The 12,592-nt window shown below is 44.8% G+C and overlaps 1 protein-coding gene across 2 annotated transcripts in view; it reads right to left on the reverse strand.

The window, feature by feature from the left end:
• NXN (nucleoredoxin) overlaps positions 1-12,592 on the reverse strand; it is a 142,365-nt gene that overhangs the window by 41,326 nt on the left and 88,447 nt on the right. The window lies entirely within an intron of this gene.

A 12,592-nucleotide genomic window follows, 5' to 3' on the forward strand; every position in this document is an offset into this window, starting at 1 on the left:
ACAGCAAGGGGGTGGCTAGTAATAACAGGCTAGGGCCAAATGCTACAAAGAAAGAAGAACTAAAGAAGCGGCTGGCGTTTTCGTACAAGAGAAAGGACTAGAAGCCAGAATCGGTCTGGAATCTGAGAGACCACGTCCCAGCTCCAAAGGCAATCACTTCTTGTGGGGGATAGGGTTTCTGTGGCTTGTGTCATGGTGGATCCGTCTGCTGATATTACCGGGAAAGATTTCAAGTTTGCCCACATTCACTCCGAGGAGTGTATTTTTACTTGAACACTGGGATCCTTGATCTGCCACCTCCTCTGAGAGACGTGTCACCATACAAGTTTTACCCAGAATGTGAAGTTCATAGCAAAAGAAATAAATTCTGAGCATCTGCATACCAGATTTTTATGGGGTCCATAAGGTTGCAACAGAACAAACAAGGAAGGAAGAGACCCTAGGAATAAGGACGGTGTGGAAGGAGGAGTGGAAGGAGGCCTGCCTGCCGTTCCTTGTAGGTCTGGGAATTCTGCTGGAGGCACTTGCTTAGCAGGCACCAATATCTCCCACCCTCCCCCTTCCTTAGTGGGAAGGTGGTACATGCCATCAGTTCATCCCAACAAATCCATCCCTCATAGCTCAATACAAGATGTAAGGCCACCAAAGTTGAAACCGGCCATCGCTAATGAAGGGACTTGGCAAAAAACATGCCAGCAAGGTTTGGTTTTGTTACGAAAAAAAAAAAAAAAAATCCACACTATGAAGTCTTTTTCACCTGAAAAACAGAACTTCCCCTAAGAGATGGCGTTAGTTCAGGTTCCCAAAGAAGAACAACAGGGTTCTCCCAGACTCCTCAGTTCTAAGGGGGGCTATAAGCCATGGCCTTGGAACTCCAACTCTGATTTTCCTACTAATTCTCAAATTCGACACTTGAATGACACGTCCAGCCTGATTTGCTGCACATGATAGAACTCCTGGGACCAGGTACCAGAGTAACAAGCTCCAATGACAAAAAGAGGTAGATTTCATAAACTCTGGAAATGGAGTTGTAAGATGTGAAGTAATCCACCAAGGCAATGGCCAGAGAGAGAGTTCCACGCATCTAGAATCTTACTGTCACCCTCACAGGGCTTGAAACCCAAAGATCATCTTGTGTCTCCTTCATCAGCTGAATGCCCGCTGGGGACTAAATCTTACGCTGCTTTTGCATCTTCAGTGCCTTACGTGTGGTAGGTACTTGATAGCGGTGATGATGGTGATGGTGATGGTGGTGGTGGTGGTGGTGGTGGTGGTGTTCAGGCTGAGAAAGAAACACTTCCCAGCTTCTCACATTGGACCCTATGGAGGCAGCATGAAAAACAAGCAAGCTGGTATTTCATTTTCACACATTCATCATCGTTCCTAAACAGCTACTCAATAAATTGCTATCCAAAAAAAAAAAAAAAAAAATCAGGCAAAGAGGCTCCAAACTTTCTGCAGCTTCCAGCAGATGAGGAATGCGATTACATAACACCTATTAACCCAAATGCTATAAATTACAGGCCAGCAGGCTGAGCTTTCCATGTCCACTCTCCAAATGAAAGTAGGAGCAGGAAGTGCGGTTTGTGAGACTCACAGAGATGTTTATCATTTCAGCGTGCCCTCCATACCTGTTCCACGGTGGAGCCATTAGCACTCAGCAGAGCAGTCCTTTCAATTTCCTACTTGATTGTTATTTCATCAGGGTGGTTTTCTTTTCCCCCCTTGCCCTGGCTGCATAGAAATCTCTGTTTCTTGGCAGCACTTTCCCGAGTGCCCAGTTAAACCCCTTGTTACCACTTTCCTGCTTCAGGAAGTCTCACAGAGCCCCAGCCAAATGACAAGGGGAGGAAAGGAAACATGGGTCCGTGGTGGCAACAACATTACCTCACTGGGAACCCAGCAAGCCAGGCTCCTCAACAGCTCTGTAACCAGCCTCAGCCACTCTGCTAGGGACCAGCTGCGTCCCGGGGGAAAGGAATCGCATCCTATACTAAGAAGCTGTGACCGCCATGCTCCAAGATGCCTTTATATAGAAATGGATTGTGGCTTGCATTGTTCCTCTCTGCCAGATCTTGAAATGAAAGGGTTCCACAGCACAATGAAATAAATAACAGCAGGGAGAGAGAAAGAGGGAGGTAAATTGTTTGGAAAGTAGAAGGCAGGGTAGAAAAGATGAAATTCAAGACAGATGTGTGAGAGCCGCAAACATATGTCCTTGAATTTATGCATCCAAGTGATTCATGTAGAAGAAGGAAAAAAGAGCTCCATACCCAATATAGAAATAAATAGGGGAGCAAACACAGAACAAGCACTACATTCCCCTATCCTTACAAAGAAACATCAATTCACATCTCTCTTTCTGCCAAGTAAAACTGTTATAGAACAGGCTGAGTGAAGGATCCAAGATAAAACTATTAATTAAGCAGAGCTTCTCTGTGGTCTCTTGTCACTCTCAACGGGATGTCAACCGCCTCCAATCTATTTCCAATTACTGAATGTTGATTTCTTATCTCCAAAAGGTACTGCTGTTGTTGGCTTAACATCAGCAGAATTTTAAAAATACTGTAGTCGTGGTTGCCAGGTTAATGCCTGGCCATTAAGAAAAAAAAAACCAGCAGGAAATTTAGATGGGCGTTTCCACAGAAACACAAAAGTCCAAGGCATTGGGCGGAAAGCCATTCTGACAATGCAGTATCAATGTGTGTTGTTTCACTTCTAAACAGCTAACTCAGAGGGTCCATCACACAATTGGTTCCAAATGCCTCATACAGAGGAAAAACACAGGCGGCCTGCCTCGCTGGTTAACTGCTCTCGGTTTGAGACTTCAGATGGTAACAAGAAAGAGGAAAACAGCGTGAATGCTCCAGGCTGCTACATGTGCTAGAGAAATGGGGTGAAGCAGAGTCCAACGACATGATGTAAGGGGTGGGGGAGATGAGTTTTCTAGAGAGGTCAAGGGTCCCACGTGAGGATGCTGCTCGCTAGAACATCAGGTCTACACTATGCGCAGGCCTAGTTGTTTATTCACCAATAGACATTTGTTGTGCATCTAAACCTACCCAGTATTTGTGCCGGGTGGTGTAGCAGTATAGAAATCAAGGTCAAAGGTCTCTGCCGCCAAGGGAGGAAGGAGGCTGATTCGTACCTGACCCTGCTTGCTATTGGGACACTCCACCTGGGATGCCAGTCCTTGTCCCAAATAAGCCTGGGGACATATTTATTCCATGGGTGCCAGTGTCGGGCCACCAGTGACTGTCGCAGGTACAGACACCTGATCTGACACCAATCACACTCTCTCCTGGGAACTTAGAAATTGGATACCAAGATGGATCTCAGACTCAGTGAGGTCAGACCTTCCCAACCAGTGTGCTACACGTAGGTGACAGGGTGCCATATTGATCCTCGCAGCCCTTGGGGCAGCTGGAGTCTCTTCCACTAGACCTTGGCCTCTGGTAGCAAGCTGCCTTGTCTCTGTATCTCGTAAGACAAACCACGATCATTTTCTAAGTGAGTAGGGATATGAAAAAGGCGGAGAAGTACTGTTGAGACCGTGGTGGAGGAGGGGACAAAAACTCATGACAAGTGGAGTCAGGAGTAGCCTTGCTGGACCAGGGACATGCAGAGAAACATCAAGCTGACAAAGAAGGGACAGCGAGGAAGACAGACACCAGAGAGTCAGAGAACAGAGACGCAAAGGAGAGAAACTGTGCAGCTGCCGGGGACGAGGAGGATGTGTTTCCTGGGACGAGAGGGATGTGTTTCTGGGGACAAGCGGGATGTGTTGTTTCTGAAATCCCACTCTGGTCCCGCTGTATCCCCGCTGAGCTCAGCTTCCTGGATCTGGAGTCCGTGTGACTGACAACTGTGTTCCGTTAGCCGAACCCAATCTACCTGTGCCAGCTTGAATGAATTTCTTTCTGCTCCCTGGAAACTCCTGAGTAAGACAGATGTGTGGATATATGTGTATGGAGGGCCCGTGTGTACTAGGAAATCCTCACTGCTTCAAACACCAGCGAAAGAAAAGCAAAGTACCTTATGCTCTTAACCTTTTCAAATCCTGTTCTCACATATCCTTCTTCTGTCATCCCCACAGGATCCTGGGACCCCGGGGAGGAAACTTATCCGTGTGCTATGGATGCAGGGACGGGAGCAAGTGAACTGGTACCTTTCAAGTACAGTACTTCTTAAATGGGAGCCTAGACTACTCTATGCAGATGGGAGAAAAATCAGCCTGCTTCTCCAACTGGTGAGTCAAAGGGAAGGTGGCCGTCAACGAACTGTACCAAACTTGCAGAGAAAAGCCTCCCTTTTCTTGAGTCCCAAGGAGAGCAAGGTTTTGCATTCTCTCTGGCTCCAGAACACGCTGCCCTGCGCTGAGCCAGGAGAGATGAAAGTCTGAGGTTTCTTCTCCAGACAAGATGAATGGCCACTTTTGAACAGCACATTCCCAAGGTATGACAGCATGCGTGACATTCAGAAGCAGACGCTGAATGTCATCTCCACCAACATTTTCCAAGACAGCTCAGACAGAGGCTGCCCTCTGCGGATACTCCACGGCCACGTGCACCAGCGCCTTCTTGAGGGCTGCTCCCAGAAGCCTCCAGTGCCACAGAACCAAAACGGACACAGAGTGTCACGTTTCCGAGGTTGCGACTGGCCTGGCTTTCTCCCCCAGAACAGAAAGGTCCCAGTGAATCAGACCCTCACTATGCCACTAATCACTTGTTTAGGAACTGAAACTGCTGAGGACTTCTGAATAGAAACCACACACAAATGGATTCTTCAGAAGGAGGGAGCACGGGCTTCCTAGGACACGCTGACCACGGGCAAGAGCACAATACGCCCGGCAACCTTTACCAGGACTGAACGGCTCCATGCCGACAAGTTTCAAACTGGGCTCCAAGCCACCCACAGAACAATCCGTGTCCAAAAGGAAGAAACTGGACTCCTGCAGCTCCGTCCTTCGCTTTGTGACATTCCGACCCAAAGTTCCCCAGGCTGAAAGGAAGGGGGCCAGGACCAAGGGTGAGGTGAGCTCTGCCTGCTCCTCTAAGGGCAGCTCTGGGCTGCAGACAGGAAGGGAAGGTGTCCAGAACGCGGGAGGCAGAGCCAGCAGGGGAGGGGAGGGGTCACAGAAGAGAATGTGGTTCACTGTGTCCCCGAGTCACAGCCAAGAGAGCAGGCAGAGAGAACAGAGCGGCAAAGGCCACTCTGGGCGAGCTGCTTTACTTCTCTGAGAAAGTTACTTCTTCTGTAAACTGGGAAAACAGGGTTGCTGGGAGGATTAAACAAGATCGAAAATCCAGATGGCTCCTTCCAGGGCCCATTATTTCCCAAACTCAGTTTGTTCACATACATCATTTATAATCCATGCCCCCTAACGCTCTTATTTTACTTCTTTTGCTGTAAATAAACTCTTTGTAAAAGCAAATTTATTTAGAAAGGAAACTTTATATTGCTATTGTAAGTAGAACACCAATATCGCTTACCATAAATAGAGGGTGTGTCAAAATAAAAAGAACAAAACCGAAACAATTATTAAATTTGATCTAGCCCGTTGCCTACAGAAGGCTCTGAGGTCTGCTTTCTTGATTGCAAAGGCGACCAGCGAGTGTTCCAGTTTCAAAGAGGAAGCGCACATCGAGACTTTCTCCTGACAGAACCAGAAACTTGAAGCAGAGAAGCGAAAACGCAGGATGCGGTTTAATCCGCAGCTCCAATCCTGCCACCTCACAGTCCCTAGGTCCTGTGCCAACGGAGGCAGTGGCGGGAAGGGGGAGAAGAATCTTGTGGGGCCCAGCTTACCTCCACATGCTGGCCATGGCCCCACAGCCTCCAGAAAGCTCTTTACCAAGGAGGAAACCCTGCTGGCTCAGCCTCACATCACCTGCCATCTGGGGGCATCATGATGACTCCTCCCCACAAACCCCATAGGTGAGAACCTGCCTGGGCCACGACCAGTAGTGTCTCCATCAAGGAAACTTATAAAACTCACCATGACCAGGAAGCGGGCAAGGCCCCTGAGCAGCGGAGGTTCCACTCATGCCAAACACAACTGCACCCACCTTTACGGAGGGAGGCCTGGGGTTCTCGGTAGCAAAAGTTGAAAACTGGAAAGAAAGCGCTTCACTGACAATGTTTAACGCAGTATTTCCCAAGAAGACCTGTATCCGAAGCCCCTGGGGTAATAGAGATTTCGGGGTCGCACCTCCGACCCCACTGAATCTGACTCTCTGGGGGCAAGACGCAAAAATGTATATTTTAAGAACGCTCCCAGGTAATTGTTATGTCTACTGATGCTTGAGTTACACACGCTCTTTCGCAATAGTCGCTCTGCCCACACTGCTCTCCCCTGTTCCCCGTTCTCTCTTACTCAGCCTGCAAATCTCAGATCAAATGGCACTTCTTTAGAGAAGCTGTGTCTGCTCACCCCCAGTCTAGACCAGCTCCCCATCACACGTCCAAGCCCTCCCTGGTGCTCGCTCTTCCTTCACAGCCCTGGCCACGGTTTTCATTATGTATTTGTGTGACTTGTCGAATAACGTCTGTCTTCTCCACTGGTCTGTGCAGGTCCATGAGGGCAGGGCTGACCCTTGGCTGACCTGTGGAGCCCTAGCTCTCATTCAGCACAGTGCTTGCCACAAAAATCGACATCTGATAATAGTCTCTGATTAAATGAATGAATCTAGAATAGCGATTTCTAATTCTCATTTCCCACCATACCTTATTCTTCTAAGCTTTTCTAGCTACTTGAATGTCCAAGTCATAGCAGGTCCTGGGAAGGGGGAAACCTGTAGTTGGGATATTTTTCAGTTGAAGGGATTTTAAACCAATCCCATCTGCTCACCTTAGTGGAGTTCCAATAGTTAATTTTTTTTTTTTCATATACTGACATATAGTAAGTAATATGAGAGGCTAAAAGCCTTCAGCTTCCCCTGCTCTTCTCAGCCCTTGACTTTTCTGGATCCCCACGTGCCCTAAGAGATCCAGGAGAGCTATGCCCGGGTTATAAGCAGAGGGAAGGAACCACTTTCTACCCGATCCAAAAATACCTTCTCTAAGGCTAATAAAAACTTGGCTGCTACCCTAGGATTGATTTATCCCATAAATTCTATTCATGAATAAGTTTGTTGAAAAGTTTTCTTTTAATTAGTATGACTCTCTCTGAAAATATGCCCCAAAAGGAAGTAATCCTTCCATTCTTCAACAAGTATAGACATGGCCCCATCTGATCTCCCACCAGTTCTGGCAGCCAAATACTAAGAAATGTTTAGCTCTGCCATGGGATATATAGAATAAATTAAGTTTAGCAAGGGGGAAATCATAAAACAAGCCTTTAGGTCGAAAGACTCTGTGTACCTTGGCAGGGGGAATGTATGTGCTATGACAAATCCTATCCAATGTGCCAGAGAACTCAATCAAAACCAGCAGAAAATGTAGGACACAGGCCACTCAATAGCAGTCCCCTCGGGGAGATGGGGATAGAGGCCCCATACAGCTTTTCATCTGCCAAAATTCTCCATGATGGTGGAAGAAAGACAATGCTTAACACCCTACGTAAGAGGAGACGGGCATTTTAAAGTCAAGGCTGTGGGAAGCACAAAACATACATGAAACCCCTCAGGAAAGCTTTCTCCTTGAGGTCTTTTCCTCTGGGCTCCTGAACAGATGTGCTCTAGTAGGAGAAGAATGTGAAGTCATTGCAGGGCACGCTCTAGGCCAGGAACCTACCAGGTCTTAAAATATGGCTCCATTGGTCTTTCACTAGAAACTCCAATTTCCATGTCTGAGCCTGCTCTGCATTTGGATGGCCAAGTTCACCTGGGCCAAGGTAGACTCCAGCTAATCAGTTTCCAAGGCCCAGCCATGTCACCCACAGTAAGCGAGACTGACCCAGGCCTGACAAAGGAGGCAACGGAGAGTGCTGGTGAGTTACTTGCTTAATGAGTGGAGGTTTCTCAGGCCAATATTTTATATGAGGGACAGGCCACCTCACACTCTTATTACACTTTTTACCACTCTGTGGGGAAATTGACCAGGAACATCAGCTGATCTGTGGCTTAGAGAGAGGAACCTTTGTTTCCTCCTATAGGAAAAGGTCAAAGGTCAAGGGCATGAACTCTACTCCGGGCTGGAGAGGCTCGTGGAGATCCTGGACTATAACAGTTTGAGAGTAACAATGAGAATAACTGTCCTGAGGCAGCAGTTGCAACCCGATTAGAACAATTTCCATTCTGGCTTCTCTTCTTTGTAACCTGTTTCTCACGAGCCACTAACCGAGCCCACCTTTGAATGAGCTGGGCACATGCCTCTCTAGAACAAAAAAATACAGAGGTCATCCACCTATGATGCAAGTTTATCATTTCAGAAGGATAACTGACTTCGCTAACTAACTGTTGCCACAAGGGTGAAACACCAACTCTTCTAAAGCTAAAGTTGTTATTTTCGGTAGACACTTCCACTTCCCAGCTTTTAGTGGATTTGTAAGTTAAGTAACAGTCCCATGTGACAAGCTGCTTCCTTTAGTTATCATCACAGAGAGTCCACCAAGAACCAGGATCAAAGCTAGGTAGTCTATGAGGGATTTGTTGAGGGTTTTCTTTCTTGGCCAAGGGGACAGACTGGTTGTATGCATTTTAAACATTGTTCAGTTTCAAACCATGCCATCGCGAGTGCAACTTGGGAACTCAGGCACTCCCCCATCTATCTGGAGCAGATTCAAATGAGTTTCTGAGAGGAGTTTTGGCCTCCCACCAATCGCCTTCCCACTGGGAAGCCCAGAATAGGGCGGCTTTCCTGCCTGTTCTCACGGAGCTCCTTGGCAGTCACAAGAGGGTGCCAACCTACCCCCCAGCTCACCTATGGTCCAGGCAAATCCAGGAAGTACAATATTAAACACATAGCCATCCTCCTGAGGGAAACCACATTTAGGGAGGAATGCTTTTAGAATACTTATCCAGATACTCCAAAACATGTGCCTATTTTAGCAGGGAGCTAAACTTCATACTGACTACTCCCGGAAGCAGTTTTACTCAATTTCTCTTTGGTGGATTGCCATTAGAATCGATCGATCATTATCTTTAAAAAGTATACGCTTATAGTAAGATATTGTTGAAAGCATCTCCAAATAGACCAAACAAATTTCTCTACAACGGTTCCTGGAAGAAATGCTCAGGTTTTTCTTTTTTTTTTTTTTCTTTTTTTTTTTTTTTTCTTTCTTCCGCAAATTTTTTTTTTTTTTTCAAAACTTTTTTTTTTTTTTTTTTTTTTTTTTATTAAATTTATTGGGGTGACAATTGTTAGTAAAATTACATAGATTTCAGGTGTACAATTCTGTATTACATCATCTATAAATCCCATTGTGTGTTCATCACCCAGAGTCAGTTCTCCTTCCATCACCATATATTCGATCCCCCTTACCCTCATCTCGCACCCCCCACCCCCCGCCCCCCTTACCCTCTGGCAACCACTAAACTATTGTCTGTGTCTATGAGTTTCTGTTTCTCATTTGTTTGTCTTGTTCTTTTGTTGTTTTTGGTTTATATACCACATATCAGTGAAATCACATGGTTCTCTGCTTTTTCTGTCTGACTTGTTTTGCTCAGCATTACTCTCTCAAGATCCATCCATGTTGTCACAAATGTTCCTATATCATCTTTTCTTACAGCCGAATAGTATTCCATTGTGTATATATACCACAACTTCTTTATCCATTCATCTATCGAAGGACATTTTGGTTGTTTCCATGTCTTGGCCACCGTAAACAAAGCTGCAATGAACATTGGAGCACACGTGTCTTTATCTCTAAATGTTTTCAGATTTTTTGGGTAGATACCCAGAAGAGGGATTGCTGGGTCATATGGCAATTCTATTCGTAATTCTTTGAGAAACCTCCACACTGCCTTCCATAACGGCTGTACCAGTGTGCATTCCCACCAACAGTGTATGAGGGTTCCTTTTTCTCCACAGCCTCTCCAACATTTGTTGCTATTTGTCTTGTTGATGATAGCCATACAGGTTTTTCTTAAGCAGTTGGTTTTCTTTTATCTTACAGGCATGGAGAACTGTGGAACAGAGTTTCCCTTTTCTCACTGGCTGTTAGGAAGCTCATGCAAAATGTTATGTTCCCATGTAGCAGGGACACAGGTCACCATGGCATGCATTTTTCATCTCATGATAATTTTATTTTTCCTCCCCTTCCTTGGTTTTCTTATTTTCTTATACCTTTCATTTCCTCATTTGTTTTATTTTGCTTCACCTTTAATTTATTTTATCCTGCCACATTTAATGCTTTCTTATAACTCAAATCTTTTTTTTGAACATAGATTAGAATATGATGCATGTATCCTATTTCTAGAGGAAATTTCAGTGTCTTGATCTGAAATACTTTTTTTTAGACAGGTGAAATGAGTGTGAAACCCCTAGTATTAAAGCACATTCTAAAAGGCTAAGCATAAAAGCTCACTGAATCAATGTTTTCCACCTTCCCAAATACCACAAGGGCAGTCAAAATATGGCAGCGGGCAATGTTTTCCTAAGTGGAATTCCTCATTTATACCTGACGGAGATCACTGTTTAGGCGGTACAAGGATTCCCCGCTAACTAACTCTGAACCACACAGTGATCGAATGTAACTCCTTTTTCAATTTTCTTTTGGTCTTTCCAATTACTGTCGGGGGAAGGCCTTAGCTTGATGTCAGGGAATGATTAGCATTTCTCAAACACCTGCTCATCTCCGTTTTTAGTGATATAAATCTAAATTTTAAAAATAAGTATATTTAAAGAAAAATATGAAGTAAATGGTAATACAACTGGTATTCTGACATGACAAAACCACAATGACGGGAAGGACTGAGATATGGAAAATATCAGTGAAAACACTAACGCTTCCTTTTCTAGCCCATATCTAGCCAAGAGCAGGCAGTGATCAATTTTCAGAGTGTATTTATTCTCCTCTAACTACCGTGACATGATCAAAATGGACTTTATCCTCCAAGGAAGAACTGAAAAAATGATTTAATATCGGAAGGATCTGGTTCAAAGGCCAACCTACCTCCACTGTCTGGGAGAGTTTTCTTTACTAAGAGAACATCCACCACTCAAGAAAAAAACCAAGTCATTCCAGGAAATACTTCCAGATCCAGTTTCCTGTCCAGCAATAGTGTTAAGATTAACTCTTCTCAGTCTGCCCCCAAAACCACATTTAATGGAATCTATCAGATGTGTTTATCCACACACCAATAGCTCAAAGTTGTCATTTGGAAGTGGGATAAAAAGTCACTCCCTAAATTTGCCAAAAGAGTTAAAACCAGAAATACTGGAAGAGATTCCTACTAAGGTCATTTGGAGTTTAGGGGAATTTGGGGTTTGGGTTTTCTCCTAGTTTTAATTGCTTATAAAAGCTCTTTAATGTCAAAGAAAGAACAACAACAACAAATGTGAAAAGTTAACTTCCCCAAGACGTTTATTCCAAAGAAAAAATGTGTTCCCTGCAGCTCGGATGCAGGAGGGGATTAAAACTAGATAATATTATATGAAAAGGAAAGGGAAACCCAAATTACTCAAGCACAAAACAACAGCTGCACTCAAACGCCCGCCAGAGAAGCAACTTATCTGCTTTAGTCAAAATCTGTTTCACGGATCCCAGATCTGCTCTGGGAACACCGGAGTCAGTTCCACTCCCGTCAAAAGCAATTAAATGGACCATCGGAACCAAACTCAGACATCTTCATCCTGTTTGACAGGCCTGCACCTCAGGTCCTCCCAGTGACCCGTTAGCAATCCTCCCCCACGATGCTTTGCCTTTTCACAGATTACTAAGCAACTGACAAAACTAAGCAAATTAACAGACCGAGGCGAGCTGGGGAATGCTGCATTCCACTGTTTCTAAGCTGTTTCCTCTACTCATGGCTGACCCTGAGGACCAGCACCTCAGGTCATTCCTGATGTGCATGAAGGACAGGTCCTAATACCGACGGGTACCGGTTATTCTCACAATAAAAAAGATGGAAAGGACAAATCAGAAACTAATGAAAAGGGTTAACTTCTGGCAATAGAAGTGGGACTTCTCTCAGTAACAGTTTTGACATTGGAACCATGTAAATATTTTATGTATTAATAGTAAAATTATAAAATTAATAAGCATGAGGGAAAAAGCAAATCCTGAAGTTGAATATAAACAGAAACATAGGAACCTAACAATATGTAATAATTATTATAGTATCTGCACACAAAAAGTGAAGTCATTCAAGTGACATTGGGATACAGTTCTCTGGCCGTTCATCCTCACCTGGATATAGTCAAAGGACAAAGTGAACTACAAAGAAATCTTGAACTTTCCTTAAGTAGGTTTGTCGTTGGCCATGATACCAGTGTTGTAAATCTATAAACAAGGTTCTCACTGAGACAAGAGGGGCACAAATATGCAATGGGGAGAGTAAGAAAGTGTCCACTACGAGCTCAGGTTGTAAAAAAGCATTTCTATTTCTCAATTCTTTCCACTGAAGTGTCTGAGGCAATGACATCCTAGCAATGAGCACACTTGATGCCAGATCTTGGTTTCTAAATACCATTTCTCCACCAAAAGGAG

This window comes from Rhinolophus sinicus, chromosome 12, assembly GCF_057876585.1.
Source record: "Rhinolophus sinicus isolate RSI-liver-muscle chromosome 12, RSI-T2T, whole genome shotgun sequence".
NCBI lineage: Eukaryota > Metazoa > Chordata > Mammalia > Chiroptera > Rhinolophidae > Rhinolophus > Rhinolophus sinicus.